This window comes from Neovison vison, chromosome 3 (assembly GCF_020171115.1).
Source record: "Neovison vison isolate M4711 chromosome 3, ASM_NN_V1, whole genome shotgun sequence".
In the NCBI taxonomy this organism is placed as follows: domain Eukaryota; kingdom Metazoa; phylum Chordata; class Mammalia; order Carnivora; family Mustelidae; genus Neogale; species Neogale vison.
In genome coordinates, this window is record NC_058093.1 from 83,336,345 (window position 1) to 83,356,266 (window position 19,922).

Below are 19,922 nucleotides of genomic sequence, written 5' to 3' on the forward strand. Positions count from 1 at the left end.
GTTGTACTGAAGGCGAGTTATCTTGATTTTTTGCTTACCTTACAGTGTCTTGTTTCATCTTCAATCTTGAAGAATGTTTTGGGTCTTTTAAACTGTAGACTTCCGTTGTTTTTCAGAATCTTGAAGATAACGTTCCACTGTGGGTTTTTGCTTTTTGAATTTTTTTAGCATCCATTAGTGATTTGAGAAGTCAGCTGTCAATCTAATACTTGCTGCTTTGAAAGAAATCTCTAAAAAATGTTTTCTTTAGGTTTTCTGCTATTTCCTTATGATATTTTGGATAGAATTCTTTTTCCTGTTTTGGGTTGAGATGCTTGAATCAGTCTGGATCAGTGTCTTTTTAAGAAGTAAATGACCCCCCCCAAAAAAAAGAAGTAAATGACCCAATTTTTTACTGTTTCTAACTACTTGCTAAAAATTACAGTTGTGGCTTTTGTTGGCCCAGTATTGGTTATTTGTTGTTTTTAACTGATAATTTCACTTTCTTAATTTCTTTTAAGGGTCTGTTTCTGCTAGTTCATGATTTTTTTCCTTGTGTGACTATGTCCAAGTTGTTGGATATGAAAAATTATAGGATTATTTAAGTCTTAGGATAATGGTATCTTCTTTAGGAAGGCATGTTTTCCTGGGAAAATTGATTTATGCATGCTACCAGTCCCAAGTCACTTAGTTCATGTTCGACTTCAGATTACTTGTTTTATACACACACACACATACACTCACGCATGCACGCGTGCGCTATTCAGCAGGGCTTCAAGTCATGAGTCATATGAGTTCTGTTTTCCATCTAGTTTCTCCCTGATCCTGATGATGTTGCTCTTAGGATCTCAACTTAATTTGGGTGATGATATATTTGCATCCCACTTTTGGTGGATCCTGTGCTTTGATTTTTTTTTTTTTTTTTAAGATTTTATTTATTTGTCTGAGAGAGGGAGAGAGAGTGAGCACAGGCAGACAGAATGGCAGGAAGAGACAGAGGGAGAAGCAGGCTCCCTGCTGAGCAAGGATCCCGATGTGGGACTCGATCCCAGGACGCTGGGATCATGACCCGAGCCGAAGGCAACTGCTCAACCAACTGAGCCACCCAGGCGTCCCCTGTGCTTTGATTTTTTTTTTTTCCTCATAGCCCAGGAAAGCTACCAGCAGCGCAGCCCTTCTGTTTTCTTAGTCTGTGGGTCTGCCCATCCAGGGCTCTAACTAAACCCTGAGATCATGACCTGAGCTGAAATCAAGAGTCAGACGCTTAATTGACGAAGTCTCCAGGTGCCCCCAAGTTAGTTAAAATTTAGAAAAGTTTCAAGTAGTTTTTGAGTTAATAGTTTAAACTATTATATGTAAAATGTAAAAGTTTAAATAGTTTAAAATGTAAAAGAACATGTTCTTGAAATATTAACTACTTCTACATGGCTTATTAAAAACAAATTGAACTTCTCACAAGTTTATTTTATCTCAAGTTGAATTCTCCAGAGTGTGGCCCACCAGAGATGTACCATGGTGGACAGAAATGGTTGGGCCTTTATCCCCACAACTTCCTAAGCCTCAGGAAGGTGTGATGTTGGACAGGGTGGCTTTTAAAGCCCCCATATCCCCATCTCTGGGGAAAACAGTTTTTATACTTTTTTTGTCTGATTTTTTTGGTATTTAACTCCATATTTCCAAGTAACATATGCTACCACTTAATTTTTCCATTTTAGGCACTATCTGTTGACTTCCATTGTGGATGGTGTAAATTTAGGTTTTTCCCACAAATACCCATGCCCTCTTCCCAGCATTCCAGTGATACCTTAGTTTTTGGTAGATAACCATTCTATGTCTGTATAGTTTCTCAATGTTTATGATTAATTCAACGCCCCAAATTCTGCATGTTATCAGCATCTCCTTTTCAGGTTCAGAAGTTTTTGTTGTTGTTGTTCAACTAGTTCAACCATCATTGAGAATTTCTCCTAGAACATTCTGATCTCCAGTTTAGGCTGGCTGCTTGATACGGCTGCCCCTCATGCAACCTGTCTCTAGCCTGTGATGTACCCTCTCTTACATCCCATGTAATTCTTTGCTTGTGTTAATTTTTGCATCTCTGAATTTTCTTTGGAGATCTTTTTTCTTTTGTTTGAGTACACGCTTTTAGAATTTCTTTAACTTAGGTTATCATCATTAAAGGGTTAATAGTTATCTATTAAGATTAATAATTGATTTTGTTTGGTCACAGTCTACAGTAGCTAAGTGGCAGATGTTTTGAGGTGTTCTGTACCTCTGAATGTCTTTAGGTTGCCGTAGCTTAGTTTGAGTGTAGGATTCTAAGTTGGAAATGTTTTTCTTCAGAATTGCAAAGTAATCCTTAGTGTTTGATATAAAATTTGAAGCTGTATTTTCAACAATTTGCATTTCACTTTTTTATTCCCAGTGGAAGCTCCTGTACCCTTTTTGTTTGAAGCTTATATAAGGTTCTCTTTGTTGTAGCTAGTGTTCTGAAATGTCACGGTGATGTGAGGTGAGTTATGAGTCTATAGGCATCCACTTTGCTGTGCATTTCATGGGTCCTTTTGTCTGGCAACTTGTATTCCTTAGCTCTGAGAAGGTTTCAGATACTTCTGCTCTGATTTCCTTGCCTGTGTTTTTGGCTCTGAAATTGCAATTAGACATTATATTCTTAGATGTATTTCTTCTCTCCCATTTTTGATCTTCTCCCAGTCCTTTGCTTTACAGTTTCTTGAATACTTATTTGATTTCTTTAAACATTCAGACTTTAATTTCTATTGTTTTGTTTTTAATTTCCAGTACTTTTTTTGATCTCTGCATTTTTTTTAAATGGCATCCTGATTATTTTTCTATTTATGAATTTAATTAAAGTTACATTTTAAAGTTTATTTCTGCCTACTTTCTTATCTCTAAGTTATCCTTTCTGTTAGGATGATCTAAAGGCTTTCATCTTAGAGGCTTTCCTCAGCTATCTTGTGATCCTTGGTTGTGTGTTCAAATTTGTATAAAGAGCATTAAGAAGCTTTTTCATGCTTCTGAATTTGGCTGAGCCTTGCAAATGCTAATGGATCAACCTTTGGGAAGATTTCTCTGCAGCATATTTGGTGGGGGAATCCTGATACCCACTTTTTTGGTGTTATTTGGAAGCCTTTTCTCTTGGGCTAATGAGAGCCCAATGAGAAGAATTTTCCAGTCTCTTGCCTCTAAGTCATTGGTTCTTAGCTTTGACAGTATGACCCCCAGGAGACATTTGGCAATGTCCAGAGACGTATCTGATTGTTAAGGGTGAATTGCTATTGAAAATCAGTGGATAGAGACTGCAGGTGCTGTTGAGTATCCTACAATGCATGGGACAGCCACCTACAACACAGAATTAGTTCAAAAATGTCATTAGTGCCTATTGTGAGAAACCCTGTTCATGGCATAAGCCGGAGAACCAGGTGAAAACAGCACAAGAATCACATTTGATATTGTTTTAAAAGATCTTATTTAGTGATAGAGTGAGCAAGCAGGGCCAGGGACTGGGGGAGGAGCAGAGGGAGAGGGAGCTGAAATCCAGAGTCAGCTGCTCAACCAGCTGAGCCACCCAGGCGCCCCTGATTTTTTTTTTTTTTTAAATGATACTCTGATCTGCTGTGCCTGGTTATTTCCCAATGTAAATTTCTTCTGTTACTGTATAGAACCTTGTCTTTTGAAGGAGAGAGATAGAGGTCTCCATTTAATTTTAACTGTCTTATCACTTCAGGTTTTTGAAGATGAATTCTCGCCCAAATTAAAATACCGGTTATTAAGTGATCTTGTTGTTATGTGTTTATTCTGTTTCAATAGGGTTGACCAATGAGACGTTTTATGGGATGCTTAAGTTTGAAAATGAAATGTAAGTTGAACATTAAAAGTAAAATGTAGATAAAACCTGGAATTTACAGTTCTTCCCCTTATTCTATTTCAGTTTTATTCCTCCTTTTCACTCCAGATTCTTTCCTAGGTGCTTATCTTCAAAGAAGCATCTGTTGGGGACACCAAAGTTTTCCCTCATTTCTTTTTTCCCCTTAATATCACATTCTTCTCCCAGTGTCCCTTCTCATCTTCAGTAAAAACACAATAAAATTTTAGATATTTTACTGCTTCTTTGATTAATATGGCAATGAAATTACTATTAAGTTTTAACCAAAAGATTGAGGTCAGAACTGGCAAGATTAAAGGTCCAAATGTGTTAGCTTTTCTTTTGGTGGACTTGTACATTTCGCTTTCTCCCATATGCTTTCATCTTGACACTATTATAAAAATGTACATTTTTTTTATATAGATGTCCTAGAAATGTCACCTTACATTGTTTTCTCAAAATAATCACATCTAGGTTTGTGTATGTCTTTGTTATTTTAAAATGGATAAAACCCAAAAATATTTTCTTTAAAAGCTGTGTTGCAACTAGTAGCCATTAGACCTCTGTTGTTTGAATCATATCCAGTGGGCATGTTCTCATATATATTCTTACTTTCATATGTAAATATTCTATTCTTCTGATTTAAGAATAAAAACAAACAGATGAATTAGTTTTAAAATACTTTTAAAGTAGTTAATATTACCTTTGACTCACATTATTGTTTAGCAAACATTCCCATAGGGTCATAGTCTCCCAACTGATGTTGCACATACATTGTATTTTACAGAGATTTTTTACTTCATTTTATAGGTTGCCTGTTGTACTGACTTGAAAGTGACTGTTTTTGTGTGCTTATATTTCATTTTCACAAATATTCCATAAGTTTGTGTTCCCACCTGGGTTTTTCACAAATTGTCATGGTGGCTCAGTGGGTTAAGCCGCTGCCTTTGGCTCAGGTCATGATCTCAGGGTCCTGGGATCGAGGCCCGCATCGGGCTCTCTGCTCGGCAGGGAGCCTGCTTCCTCCTCTCTCTCTGCCTGCCTCTCTGCCTGCTTGTGATCTCTCTCTGTCAAATAAATAAATAAAATCTTTAAAAAAAAAAAAAAAAAAGAGTAGAGTTTGGGTCTGTATTTTCCAGTGTGTTTTGGGATTACCATATTTGACAGCAGGGAAAAGTGAAGGTTGTGACTTAAACTAATCCCTTCTTTCTTTTTTTTTTCTTTTTGGATTTTTTAAAATTAATAGACTCATTTTTTAAGAGCAGTTTTAGAACTTACAGAAAAATTGATATGAGAGTACAGCAAATTCCCATATATTCCCACTGGACTAGCTTTCCTGCTATTAACCCAGTTTACCTTATTGTTAACATCTTGCCTAGAGTGATGTGTTTTTTGCAGTTGATGAACCAGTATTGATATGTTATTATTAAGGAAAATTCAAAGTTCTTGGTATGTTTTAGATACGAGTCTTGTATCATATATGTATTTTGTAAATTTTTTTTTGTCTGTGGCTTGTCTTAACAGTGTCTTTCAGAGGACAAAAGTTTTTTAATTTAAATAAAATTCTATCTATCAGTATTTTCTTTCCTGGATTGTGCTTTTGATGTTGTATCTAAAAATTCATTGCCGGGGACGCTTGGGTGGCTCAGTCAGTTAAGAGTCTGATTCAGGGGGCGCCTGGGTGGCTCAGTGGGTTAAAGCCTCTGCCTTCGGCTCGGGTCATGATCCCAGGGTCCTGGGATCGAGCCCCACGTCGGGCTCTCTGCTCAGCGGGGAGCCTGCTTCCTCCTCTCTCTCTCTGTCTGCCTCTCCGCCTACTTGTGATCTCTGTCTGTTAAATAAATAAAAATCTTAAAAAAAAAAAAAAAAGAGTCTGATTCAGTCTCAGCTCAGGTCTTGATCTCCAGGCCATGAGTGCAAGCCCCACATTGAAGTCCAGTGCGGAGCCTACTAAAAACAAAAAAAAACCCAAAAACCCAAACAAACAAAACACTGCCAAATGCAAAGTAACAGATTTTTTTACTATGTTCCTTTTTAGAAGTTATATAGTTTTACACTTAACTTACGGATTTATTATCCATTTAGTGTTAATTATTGTGAAATGTTTAAGTTCTTTGTCAACTCAGTTTTTTGCCCGCATGTGTTCACTTGTTCCAGTACCATTAGACTTTATTTGTTGAATTATCTTCTTTGTCAAAGATATTTATGTGAGTCTGTATCTGACTTTCTGTTATGTTCCATTTATTTATTTTTCTATCCTTCCTCCATTGCCACCCTGTGCAGTTGACCCCTGAACAACCCAGGTTGCAACCCCCTGTACGGTTCAAAATGATTGTATAACTTTTAATTCCCACCCCCAAACTTAACTACTAAGAGCCTATTATTGACTGGAAGCTTTACATATAACATAAGCAGTTTGTAACATGTATTTGGTTTGTAGTATGTAATATATGTTGTATTCTTAAAGTGATCTAGAGAGAAGAAGGTGTTATTAAGAATATCATAGGGAAGAATAGAGCATATCATGCTTAGCGAAATAAGTCAAGCAGAGAAAGACAACTATCATATGATCTCCCTGATATGAGGAAGTGGTGATGCAACATGGGGGCTTAAGTGGGTAGGAGAAGAATCCATGAAACAAGATGGGATAGGGAGGGAGACAAACCATAAGTGACTCTTAATCTCACGAAACAAACTGTGGGCTGCTGGGGGGAGGGGGGTTTGGGAGAAGGGGGGTAGGGTTATGGACATTGGGGAGGGTATGTGCTTTTGGGTAAATTGGAAGGGGAGATGAACCATGAGAGACTATGGACTCTGAAAAACAATCTGAGGGGTTTGAAGTGGCGGGGGGGTGGGAGGTTGGGGTACCAGGTGGTGAGTATTATAGAGGGCACAGCTTGCATGGAACACTGGGTGTGGTGAAAAAATAATGAATACTGTTTTTCTGAAAATAAATAAATTGGAAAAAAAAAAAAAAGAAGAATATCATAGGGAAGAAAAAGATACTTTCAGTACTGTACTGTATTTGTATATTTAAAAAGCATGTGTAAATGGACCCAAGTAGTTCAAACTCTTGTTCGAAGGTCAGTTGTATATATTAGCCTAGCTTTATAGTAAGTCTTGTATTGGGGTAGTTTCCAATTTCAACCTTTGTTCTAGTGCAGTATTGTGTTGGCTTTTCAGTGCCTTTATCCCTTCCATGAAAACTTTAACATCAGTTTATTTATCCACAGAATAACTTGAGAATTTTGATTGGGATTTCATTGCCTCTATAGATCAAGATTGGAAGAACTGACATAATAACAATACTGAGTCGTCTTATGCATCTAAATGGAGTATCTGTGCATTTATTTAGGTCCTCTTTTTTTTTTTTAATCAGAGTTTTATAGTTTTCCTTATGTAGAACCTGTATGTTGTTAGATTTATATCTACATATATATATTAGATATATACCTATATATAGATGTATATCTATATACATATATATAACATATATGTTGTTAGATTTATATATATATTTATATCTATATATCTATATAAACATATTTATATGTGTTAGATATATATCTTATATCTATATATCTATATGATTTTTCTTTTTTGGTGCTAATATAAATGGTACTGTGTTTTAAATTTCAAATTCCAATTCATTATTAGTGTATAGGAAAGCAGTTGAGACTGGTATATTAACTTTGTATCTTGAACTTTGCTTCGGTAGTTTGTGTGTATACATTTTTTGGGATTTTCTACGTACATGATCTGTCATCTGCGAACAGTGTTTTTTGTTTTTTTTTTCTCCGTCTGTATACTTTTTATTTCCTTTTCTTGTCTTACTGCATTAGCTATGGGTTCAAGTAACATTTTGCACCAGTGGTGATCCTTGTTCTTTATCTGAGTGGGAAAACAGGCAGTTTCTCAATATGAAAAGTTTTAGCTAGATTTATTTTTGTATTTATTCATTTTTTAGATTTTTTTTTCCCCATTGAAAAAGTTTCCTTCTTTTTTTGGCTTCCGTTTGATTTAGTTTTTGTTTGTTTGTTTGTTTGTTTTTTAAATAACTTTTTTTTTCAATTTATTTATTTTCAGAAAAACATTATTCATTATTTTTTTCACCACACCCAGTGCTCCATGCAAGCCATGCCCTCTATAATACCCACCACCTGGTACCCCAACCTCCCACTCCCCCGCCACTTCAAACCCCTCAGATTGTTTTTCAGAGTCCATAGTCTCTCATGGTTCACCTCCCCTTCCAATTTACCCAAATTCCCTACTCCTCTCTAACGCCCCTTGCACCAGTTAGAATGGCCAAAATTAACAAAACAGGAAACAACATGTGTTGGAGAGGATGTGGAGAAAGGGGAACCCTCTTCCACTGTTGGTGGGAATGCAAGTTGGTGCAGCCTCTTTGGAGAACAGTGTGGAGATTCCTCAAGAAATTAAAAATAGAGCTTCCCTATGACCCTGCCATTGCACTCCTGGGTATTTACCCCAAAGACACAGATGTCGTGAAAAGAAGGGCCATCTGTACCCCAATGTTTATAGCAGCAATGGCCACAGTCGCCAAACTATGGAAAGAACCAAGATGCCCTTCAACGGATGAATGGATAAGGAAGATGTGGTCCATATACACTATGGAGTATTGTGCCTCCATCAGAAAGGATGAATACCCAACTTTTGTAGCAACATGGACGGGACTGGAAGAGATTATGTTTGTTTGTTTTTTGAGAGAAAGAGACAGCGTATGTAAGTGTGCTGCGGTGAAGGGCAGAGGAAGAGGGTGAGAGAAAATCTTTAGCAGGCTTTGCCTCTGGATGCTGGGCTCAGTCTCATAACCCTGAGATCTTGACCTGAGCTGAAATCAAGAGTTGGAAACTTAACTGACGAACCATCCAGGTTCCCCAATTCCTAGTGTATTTTTCAATGGGTGTTGGATTTTTTGAAATGTTTTTTCTGCATCTCTTGATAAAATATTTTTTTATCCTGTGGATGTTGTGGATTACATCATTTGCTTTAGGAATGATGAATGAGCCTTGCATACCTGGAATAAATCCCACTTATTTTTTGAGTGTATAACTATTTTTATACATCGTGTGATTGAATTTGTTAATTGTTGAGAATTCTTGCATCTGTATTTATGGAAGATAATGGAATATAGTTTTCCTTTCTTGTAATGTTGTTGTCTGGTTTTCTTATTAGGGAATAATGCTTACCTCATACAATGAGTTAGAATGTGTTCCTTCACCTTTATTTCCTGGAAGAGATTTGGTATCATTTGTAAAGAATTGGTATCATTTCTTCCTTAAATGTTTGGTAGAGTTTACCAGTGGGCCTATCTTGGCATGTTTAGTTCTATTTTGGAAGGTTATTTATTGATTCACCTTCTTTAATATATATAAATGTATTCAGATTACTTATTTTTTCTTGTATATATTTTATTAGGTTGTGTCTTTCAAAGAATTGGGTCCATTTCATTGAGGTAGCAAATTTGTGGGCATAGTTCATAATTTTCTCTTACCATCATCTTAAGGTTTATAGAGTCAGTACTGATGGTCTTGCTCTCATTTCTGATATTAATCATTTGTGTCTTTTTAAGATCTTTTGTTCTTTGCCTGGCAAGATGTTAATAAATTTTAAATTTAAACTGAGCCAATTATTTTGTTAATTTTCCTGATTGATTTCTGATCTAATCTGTATTATTTCTTTTGCATAGTTTGGTTTGAATTTGCTTTTCTTATTTTAGTTTCCTGAGGTAGAAACTTAGATTATTCATATTTTAGGTCTTTTTTTTTTTTTTCCCCTGTTCTGATAATGTGTGTTTAGTGCTGTAAGTTTTCCTCTAAGTACTGCTTTTGCTGTATCTCTTATATTTGGTTGAGTTCTGTGTGCATTTTCATTTCCTTCCCAATTTTTAGTTTTCTTGATTTTTCTTCCTTGGCCTATGTGTTTTTTAGAAATGTGTTGTTTAATCTCTTATGATATTTTATTGGTCTCTTTCTATTATTTGTTTTTAGTATAATTTCATCATAATGTTAGAGCATACTTTATATAATTTCTGTTCTTTCAAATGTGAGGTGTATTATATGGTTCAGAATGTGGTCTTCATTGGTGAACGTGCATATGAGTTTGAGAGGAATGTGTATTTTGTTCTTGCTGAATGCAGTATTTTATAAATATCAATTAAATTCATTTGACTGATGGTCATGTTCAATTCAGGTATGTCTTTCCTGATTTTCTATCAGTTACCAATAGTATTGAGGTCTCCAAATGTAAGAGTAATTCATCAGTTTCTTCTTACATTTCTATCACTTTTTTACTTCGTGTATTTTGACCCTCTGTTAGGCATGTACACAAGGATTATTATATCATATTGGAGAATTAACTTTTATCCTTTACCCTTTATTCCTGATATGTCTGCCTCCTTCTTCTGTACTTTCATCTGTTTCATTATATTTAAAGTAGGTCTCTTGGAGACCACATATTATTGGGTCTTGTTTTTATACCCATTCTGATAGTCTCGTTTTCATTTGTTGTATTTACTTCAACAACTGATATTTAAAGTCCGTACGGATATAGTTGGATTAATAGCTACCAGATTTATTGCTGTTTTCCCTTTGTTGCCTTGTTCTTTGTTTCTTTTTTTGTCCTCCACTCTTTTCCTGCCTTCTCTTATTTTGAGCATTGTACATTATTCAGGGCTTTTCCCTCTCTCTCTCAGGATATATTATACTTTTAAAAAAATTTCTCTCAGTGATCTTGGTACAATTGCTGTGTACAAATGTGAGCATTCCAAACCCATTTTCAAAAAACAATACACCATTTAATGGTTAGTACAAGTATCATGTAACAGGGTATTTGTAATTTCATACTCCAGTTCCTTATGATATTTTTGCTATAATCCTGTGTATATTGTTAAGCATACAGTATATCAGCATACTTTATTTCTCTTTTAATATTTATGACTTTTGCTTCTTTCTTAGAAGTTTCCATCTTTGCTTAAAATGCCCATCTGTAATTGCAGGTTACCTGCTTTTTCCATTAGAGCCCTTAACATACTAGTCACAGTTGTTCTATACTCTGTGTCTGTTAATTTAAAAAATCTTTGCTACATCAAAATTTTTGTCACAGAATTTCAAAATTCTGTCTCTTTAAGCTGTATTTTTTTTCTTTTAGTATGCCTTGTAATATTATGTTAAGCAGAATTGTACTGTGTATAAAGAACTGAGGTAAGTAAGTCTTTAGTGTTGAGGTTTTTGTATTTATTCAGCTTAAAGGTAGGCTGTGTTTATTGTTTGCTGTACCCATAGGTGTTAGAAACTGAAATTTGCTCTTGTGTTTTTGCTTTTGTCTCCATCATTTTCTTTGGAATTCCCGAGATTTCATAAATAGGCTCTGAGCATTCTTCGCTCACTTGTAAATCCCTGCTTTAATATGGGAGCCCTTTTAATATGGTAGTAAGAAGTTAGGGGAGGGGAAACATTATATATTCCTATAATTAGATTTCAGATTTTGTTCTTTGTGAGAGTCTTTGCCCTTGGGCTATGACCTTTACAGGTACTTCTCAGCCCCTCACCCCCCCGCATAAATACACACAGGTTACCCCCTTTAGGTGAGTCAGGTAGGCAAGAAGAGGCTTGAGTTGGGTATTTCTCTTCCCCAGGTCAGTTAGGATCTGGTGAAATAACTTGCTTTGTGGGCAAGCCTTGTTAGGGATAGAATGTTCTAGATGTATTTCAGTATGCCTGTTTTTCTCTTATCCCTGTTAAGACAGGAGGAAATATTTTTCTAATCCTCTCTGCAAATCTAATAGGGTTCCTGGAGGTAAAACTCAGAAAAATTTGGAGTCTTCCCTAAGACTGGGCCCTCCTGGAGTTTTTAACTTTTAAACTTAGTCAACATTGAGTCTCCAGCAATTTGTCCATTGCGTTTTAAGTTTTCATACTTTGGAATTGCTTCCAGTGCAATTTCTGTCCTGGGCTTCTGCTCCAGTAAGCTGTGATTCTGTATGCCTGTGTATATTTAATATTGGAAGAAACAGTTGTGCCCTATGACCTCATTCTTACAGATCTTAGATCTTAGAGTTGTTTTTTCAGTTTATTCAGGTTTTCTTTTGCTGTGAGGACAGGAGTATCAACCTTCAAGCTCCTTAAATGCTGGACAGAAAGCATTGGTCTTTTTTGAACAAACAATTGTGGGGGGGCTTGTGTTTGTTTATTTTAAAACCAAATCAGTCAAGATTATAGTTGAAGAGTAATTGTCTTTCATTATGTATCATAGCATAGTCAGCTTCCTATCTGTGGATATTTAATTTTCCTTTTTATAATCAGATATATTAAACATTTTTATAGCTAGGTATTTGTGTATGTCTGTTACTGTTTCTTTTTTAAGATTTTATTTATTTGACAGAGAGCACAAGTAGGCAGAGAGGCAGGCAGAGAGAGAGAGAGAGAAGGAAGGGAAGCAGGCTCCCCGCTGATTACAGAGTCCTATGTGGGGCTTGATCCCAGGACGCCAAGACCATGACCTGAGCCGAAGGCAGAGGCTTAACCCACCGAGCCACTCAGGCGCCCCGCTGTAACTGTTTCTTTTGAGTACATTTCTGGAAGTGGAATTGGAAGATTGAAGTCTGTATAAAATTGAATCTTCTAATAATATGTGTTTGTACTTCCATTCTGTGTTGCTTGCATTATCCACAACCTCACCAATACAGACTATTGTCTTAACTCAAGAGCAGACATTTTAATCTATATGCCAAAAATTATATCATTTAATCTTTTTAAATTTAGTTTTAATGAGAAAGAACTGCATTTTACTTTTTATTCACTTTTTTAAGATTTTATTTATTTGAGAGAGAATGGAAGTAGGAGAGAGCTATGAGAGGAGAGAAGGTCAGAGGGAGAAAAGTAGGCTCTGCTGAGCAGGGAGCCCAATGCGGTACTCGATCCTGGGACTCTGGGATCATGACCTAAGCCAAAGGCAGTGGCTTAACCAACTGCGCCACCCAGGCACCCCAAGAACTACATTTTAAAGATGAAATTTACTTTGTTCACTTCCTAAGGTTTTTTTGTTATTGTTCAAGTATAGTTAACATACAGTTACTACTTTAAGGTGTATAACATGATTCAACACTGTACCTTATTGCCCATCAAAATAAGTGTAAGCTCTATCTCCTTTACCTGTTTTAACCATCTCCCAACCCACCTACTCTCTGGCAACCACCAGTTTGTTCTCTGTACTTAAGAGTTTGATTTTTTGTCTTTTTTTTTTTTCTTTATTTTGTTTCCTAAATTCCACCTATGAATGAGGTCTTGTGGTATTTGTCTTTTTCTGGTTGACTTACTTAGTGTTATATCTTACAGGTTCATTCACATTGTTGCAGATGAAAAGATCTCACTTTTTCTTCATGGCTGAGTGATGTTCCGTCATATTATGTATATATATTCCAATATATATGTCCACCACATCATCTTTATCCATTCATCTGTGGATGAACATTTGGCTTGCTTCCATATCTTAGCTATTGTAAATAATGCTGCAATAAATATAGGAGTATATATATCTTTTTTAAATTAGTTTTTTTATATTTTTCAGTTATTACCTAGTGGTGCAATTACTAAGTCATTTGGTAATTGTATTTTTAATATTTGAAGAACTTCCATACTGTTTCCACAGTAGCTGCACCTATTTGCATTCTCACCAGCAGTGCATGAGGGTTCTTTTTTCTCCACATGTTTTCCAGTACTTGTGTCTTATATTTCAGATTTAAGCCATTTGACAAGTATAAAGTGAGAGGTTATTGTGGTTTTAGTTTGCATTTCCCTGATGATTAGTGGTACTGAGCGTCTTTTCATATGTTTATTGACCATTTGTATGTCTTTGGAAAAATGACTACTCAGGTCCTCTGCCTACTTTTTAATTGGGTTATGTTTTTTTGGTTTGAGTTATGTAAGTTCTTTATATATTTTGTGTGTGTGTGTATATATATGTATATAAATCTTTTATTAGATATATTATTTGTAAATATCTTCTCCCATTCAGTAGGTGGTTGTTTAATTATTTATTCATTTATTTATTTATTTGCTCTGCAGAAGCTTTTTATTTTGGTTTAGTTCCACTAGTTCAATTTTGCTTTTGTTTCCCTTGCCAGAGGAAACCTATCTAGAAAAATGTTTCTACGGCCAATGTTAAAGAAATTACTGCCTGTGTTTCCTCCTAGGAAGTTTATGGTTTCATGTCTCCCATTTAGATCTTTAATCCATTTTGATCTTACTTTTGTACCTGTTGTAAAAAAGTGGTCCAGTTTCATTCTTTTGCATGTAGCTGTCCTGTTTTCCCAGAACCATTTGTTGAAGAGATTGTCTTTTTCTTATTGTGTATTCTTACCTCCTTTGTCATATATTAATTCACTCTAAAAGTGTGGGTTTATTTCTAGACTTAGAATAGATTCTCTGTTGATCTTTTATCTGTGTTTGTGCCAGTACTATACTCTTTGGATTACTACAGCTTTGTAGTATACCTTGAAATCTGGGATTGTAATGTCTTCAGCTTTGTTCTTTCTCAAGATTGATTTGGCTATTCAGGATCTTTTGTGCTTCCATACAAATTTTTGTATTATTCGTTCTAGTTTTCTGAACAATACTGTTGGTATTTTGATAGGGATTTTCATTCAGTCTGTAGAATATTTTGGGTTAGTATGCACACTTTAACAATATTAGTTCTTCCAGTCTGTGAGCATGGACTATCTTTTAATTTGTGTTGTCTTCAATTTCTTTTATCAGTGTATTATGGTTTTAGCATAACACACTTATCTTAACTTTATTCCCAGGTATTTTATTAATCCTGGTGTAATTGTAAATAGGATTGTTCTCCTAATTTCTCTTTCTACTACTTCATTGTTAGTGTATAGAAATGCAACACATTTTTAAATGTTGATTTTGTATTTTCAGACTTGACTGGATTCGTTTATCAGTTCTAGTAGTTTGGTGGAGCCTTTAGGGTTTTCTATATATAATATTTCATATGTGAATAGTGAAGATATTACTTCTTCTTTACCAATTTGGATACCTTTTCTTTATTTTCCTCATCTGAGTACTGTGGCTAGGACTTCCAGTACTATGTTGAATAAGATTGGTGAGAATGGACATTCTTGTTTTGTTCCTGACCTTAAAGGGAGGGCTCTCGGGTTTTCCCCATTGAGTATGTTAGGTGTGGGTTTTTCATATATGACCTTTATTATATTGAGATTTGTTTAATCAGAACCTATTTAGTTGAGAGTTTTTGTCATGACTGGAGGTGGTACTTTGTTAAGTGCTCCTTCTGCATCTATTGAGATGATCATATGGTTTATTTCTTTCTCTTGTTAATGTGAAATATTATATTGATTGACTTGCAAATACTGAACCACCCTTGCATCCCTGAAATAAATCCCACCTGGTCATGGTGATTTTTTTTTTAATGTATTGTTGTATTTCTTTTTGCTATTATTTTGTTGAGGCTTTTTGTTCCTGTGTTCATCAGAGGTATCAGCTTGTGGTTTTCTTTTTTTGTGGTATCTTTATTTGGTTACTCTCTTCTGTTTTTTGAAATAATTTGAGAAAAATATTAACTCTTTTTTAAGTGTTTGATAGGATTCACCTCTGAAGTGGTCTCTTGGACTTTTTTTTTTTTTTTAAGAATTTATTTATTTACTTTAGAGAGAGAACACATGCATGCGAGCAGGAAGAGGGGCAGAGGAAGAGGGAGGGAAAGAATCCTAAGCAAACTGTGTCCTGAATAGGGAGTCCAACACAGGGCTCCATGTCATGACCTGAGCCAAAACCAAGAATTGGGTGCCCAACTGACAGAGCCATCCAGGCATCCCTGGTCTTGGACTTTGGTTTGTTGGGAGTTTTTCGGTTACTAATTCAATTTCATTGCCAGTAATCGATCTGTTCGGATTGTCTTTCTTCCTGATTCAGTTTTGGTAGATTGTATGTTTCTAAGAATTTATCCATTTCTTTTAAGTAGTCCAATTTGTTGGCATATGATTTTTCCCAATGTCATAATTCTTTGGACATCTGTGATGTCAGTTGTTATTTCTCCTTCATTTCTGATTTTGAGTCCTCTCATTTTTTTGATGAGTTTGGCTAAAGCTTTGTTGATACTGTTGATCTTTTCAGAGAACACATCCTGGTTTCCTTGATCTGGTCTATTGTGTTTTTAGTCTCTGTTTTCCTTATTTTACTTTAATCTTTATTTCCTTTCTTGTACTGACTTTGGGCTTTGTTCATTCTTTAGCTAGCTCCTTTAGGTGTAAGATTAGATTGTTCAAGATTTTTCTTGGTTCATGAGATAAGCCTGTATTACTATAAACTTCACTCTTAGAATAGTTTTTGCTGCATCCCAAAGGTATAGATGTTGTGTTTTCAGTTTCATTTGTCTCCATGTATTTTTTTTCTCTTTGATTTCTTGGTTTACCCATGTTATTATATTATATAATATTATTATTATATATAATAATAACAATATATTATTATATTATTACATATATAATTACATAATATATATTATGTAATTATATTATAGTTATAATTACATTATCATATAATTATAATTATAGTAATTATATTATTATGTAATAATAATTATATAATAATATTTATATTATAATATTATATTATACCCAGAAATAATTATATAATTAAAAAATAAAAATATAATATATTATACCCAGAAATATATTATTATATTATATTATACCCAGAACCATGTTATTTTGCCTCCATGTATTTGTGTTCTCAAGATTTTTTCTTCTGATTGATTTCTTTTTTGTATTATTGTGGTTGGAAAAGATGCATGATATGATTTTAATCTTTGAATTGAGACTTGTTTTGTAACCTAACATACGATCTGTTCTGGAAGAAAAGTCTCTGTGCACTTGAAAATAATGTATATTCTGCTGGTTTTGATTGGAATGTTCTGTATATATCTGTTAAGTGCATCTAGTCCTAGTCCTGTTAATTTCTTTTTCATGTGTGTTATTAATTCCTTTATGTATTTAGATCTTCCATGTTCGGTGCACAAATATTTACTGCTATTATATCTTCTTTTTGGATTGTTCCTTTTTTTTTAATTTTTAAATTTTTTAATAAGCATATAATGTACTTTTATCCCCAGGGGTACAGGTCTGTGAATCTCCAGGTTTACACATTTCACAGCACTCATCATAGCACATACCCTCCCCAATGTCCATATCCCCTCCACACTCTCCTGTCCCCCTGCCCCCAGCAACCCTCAGTCTGTTTTTTGAGATTGAGTCTTTTATGGTTTGTCTCCCTCCCGATCCCATCTTGTTTCATTTTTTTCTTTTCCTACCCCCCAAACCCCCCACATTACATCTCCACTTCCTCATATCAGGGAGATCATACGATAGTTGTCTTTCTTTGATTGACTTATTTCGCTAAGCATAATACCTTCTAGTTCCATCCATGTTGTCCCAAATGGCAAGATTTCATTTCTTTTGATGGCTGCATAGTATTCCATTGTGTATATATATATATATATATATATATATATATATATATATATACCAATTCCATTGTATATATATATCCATTCATCTGTTGATGGACATCTAGGTTCTTTCCATAGCTTGGCTATTGTGGACATTGCTGCTATAAACATTCGGGTGCACGTGCCCCTTTTAGAGCACCACGTTTGTATCTTTAGGATATATACCCAGTAGTGCAATCGCTGGGTCATAGGGTAGCTCTATTTTCAGTTTTTTGAGGAACCTCCACACTGTTTTCCGAAGTGGTTGCACCAGCTTGCATTCCCACCAATAGTGTGGGAGGGTTCCCCTCTTTCTGCATCCTCACCAGCATCTGTCATTTCTTGACTTGTTAATTTTACCCATTCTGACTGGTGTGAGCTGGTATCTCATTGATTTTAATTTGTATTTCTCTGATGCCAAGTGATACGGAGCATTTTTTCATATGTCTGTTGGCCATCGGGATGTCTTCTTTGCAGAAATGTCTATTCATGTCCTCTGCCCATTTCTTGATTGGATTATTTGTTCTTTGGGTGTTGAGTTTGCTAAGCTTTATAGATTTTAGATACTAGCTCTTTATCTGATATGTCGTTTGCAAATATCTTCTCCCATTCTGTCAGTTGTCTTTTGGTTTTGTTGACTGTTAACTTTGCTGTGCAAAAGCTTTTGATCTGGATGAAATCCCAATAGTTCATTTTTGTCCTTGCTTCTGTTGCCTTTGGCGATGTTCCTAGGAAGAAGTTGCTGTGGTTGAGGTCGAAGAGGTTGCTGCCTATGTTCTCCTCAAGCATTTTGATGGATTCCTTTCTCACATTGAGGTCCTTCATCCATTTTGAGTCTATTTTCGTGTGTGGTGTAAGGAAATGGTCCAATTTCATTTTTCTGCATGTGGCTGTCCAGTTTTGCCAACACCATTTATTGAAGAAGCTGTCTTTTTTCCATTGGACATTCTTTCCTGCTTTGTCGAAGACTAGTTGACCATAGAGTTGAGGGTCTATTTCTGGGCTCTTTATTCTGCTCCATTGATCTATGTGTCTGTTTTTGTGCCATTACCATACTGTCTTGATGATGACAGCTTTGAAATAGAGCTTGGAGTCTGAAATTGTGATGCCACCAACTTTGACTTTCTTTTTCAATATTCCTCTGGCTATTTGAGGTCTTTTATGGTTCCATATAAATTTTAGGATTATTTGTTCTATTTCTTTGAAAAAAATGGTTGGGATTTTGATAGGGATTGCATTAAATGTGTAGATTGCTTTAGGTAGAATAGACCTTTTCACAGTATTTGTTCTTCCAGTCCATGAGCATGGAAGATTTTTCCATTTCTTTGTGTCTTCCTCAATTTCTTTCATGAGTACTTTATAGTTTTCTGAGTATAGATTCTTTGCCTCTTTGGTTAGGTTTATTCCTAGGTATCTTATGGTTTTGGGTGCAATTGTAAATGGGATTGACTCCTTAATTTCTCTTTCTTCTGTCTTGTTGTTAGTGTAAAGAAATGCAACTGATTTCTGTGCATTGACTTTATATTCTGACACTTTACTGAATTTCTGTACAAGTTTGGACAGTTTTGGAGTGGAGCCTTTTGTTTCCACATATAGTATCATATCTTCTGCGAAGAGTGATAGTTTGACTTCTTCTTTGCCGATTTGGATGCCTTAAATTCTTTTTGTTGTCCGATTGCTGAGGCTAGGACTTCTAGTACTATGTTGAATAGTAGTGGTGATAATGGACATCCCTGCCGTGTTCCTGACCTTAGCGGAAAAGCTTTCAGTTTTTCTCCATTGAGAATGATATTTGCAGTGGGTTTTTCATAGATGGCTTTGATAATATTGAGGTATGTGCCCTCTATCCCTACACTTTGAAGAGTTTTAATCAGGAAGGGATGCTTCACTTTGTCAAATGCTTTTTCAGCATCTGTTTGAGAGTATCATATGGTTCTTGTTCTTTTTTTTTTAAATTAATGTATTGTATCACATTGATTGCTTTGCAGATGTTGAGCCAACCTTGTAGCCCAGGAATAAATCCCACTTGGTTGTGGTGAATGATCCTTTTAATGTACTGTTGGATCCTGTTGGCCAGTATTTTGGTGAGAATTTTCACATCTGTGTTCATCAAGGATATTGGTCTGTAATTCTCTTTTTTGATGGGATCCTTGTCTGGTTTTGGGATCAAGGTGATGCTGGTCTCATAAAATGAGTTTGGAAGTTTTCCTTCCATTTCTATTTTTTGGAACAGTTTCAGAAGAATAGGAATTAATTCTTCTTTAAATGTTTGGTAGAGTTCCCCTGGGAAGCCGTCTGGCCCTGGACTTTTGTTTGGAGATTTTTGATGACTGTTTAAATCTCCTTACTGGTTATGGGTCTGTTCAGGTTTTCTATTTCTTCCTGGTTCAGTTGTGGTAGTTTATATGTCTCGAGGAATGCATCCATTTCTTCCAGATTGTCAAATTTGTTGGTGTAGAGTTGCTCATTTCTTTGGTGTTGGTTGTGATCACTCCTCTTTCATTCATGATTTTATTTATTTGGGTCCTTTCTCTTC

The 19,922-nt window shown here is 35.4% G+C and overlaps 1 protein-coding gene across 13 annotated transcripts in view; it reads left to right on the forward strand.

The window, feature by feature from the left end:
• Positions 1–19,922, forward strand: part of ORC4 (origin recognition complex subunit 4) — a 107,777-nt gene that overhangs the window by 3,016 nt on the left and 84,839 nt on the right. For 3 of the 13 annotated variants that reach the window (XM_044242528.1, XM_044242525.1, XM_044242530.1), the window contains exon 2: positions 3,805–3,853. The exons of the other annotated variants lie outside the window; for them this stretch is intronic. The gene's annotated coding sequence lies outside the window, so the exon portion shown is untranslated. The remainder of the gene's footprint in view (positions 1–3,804; positions 3,854–19,922) is intronic. 13 annotated transcript variants of the gene reach the window in all.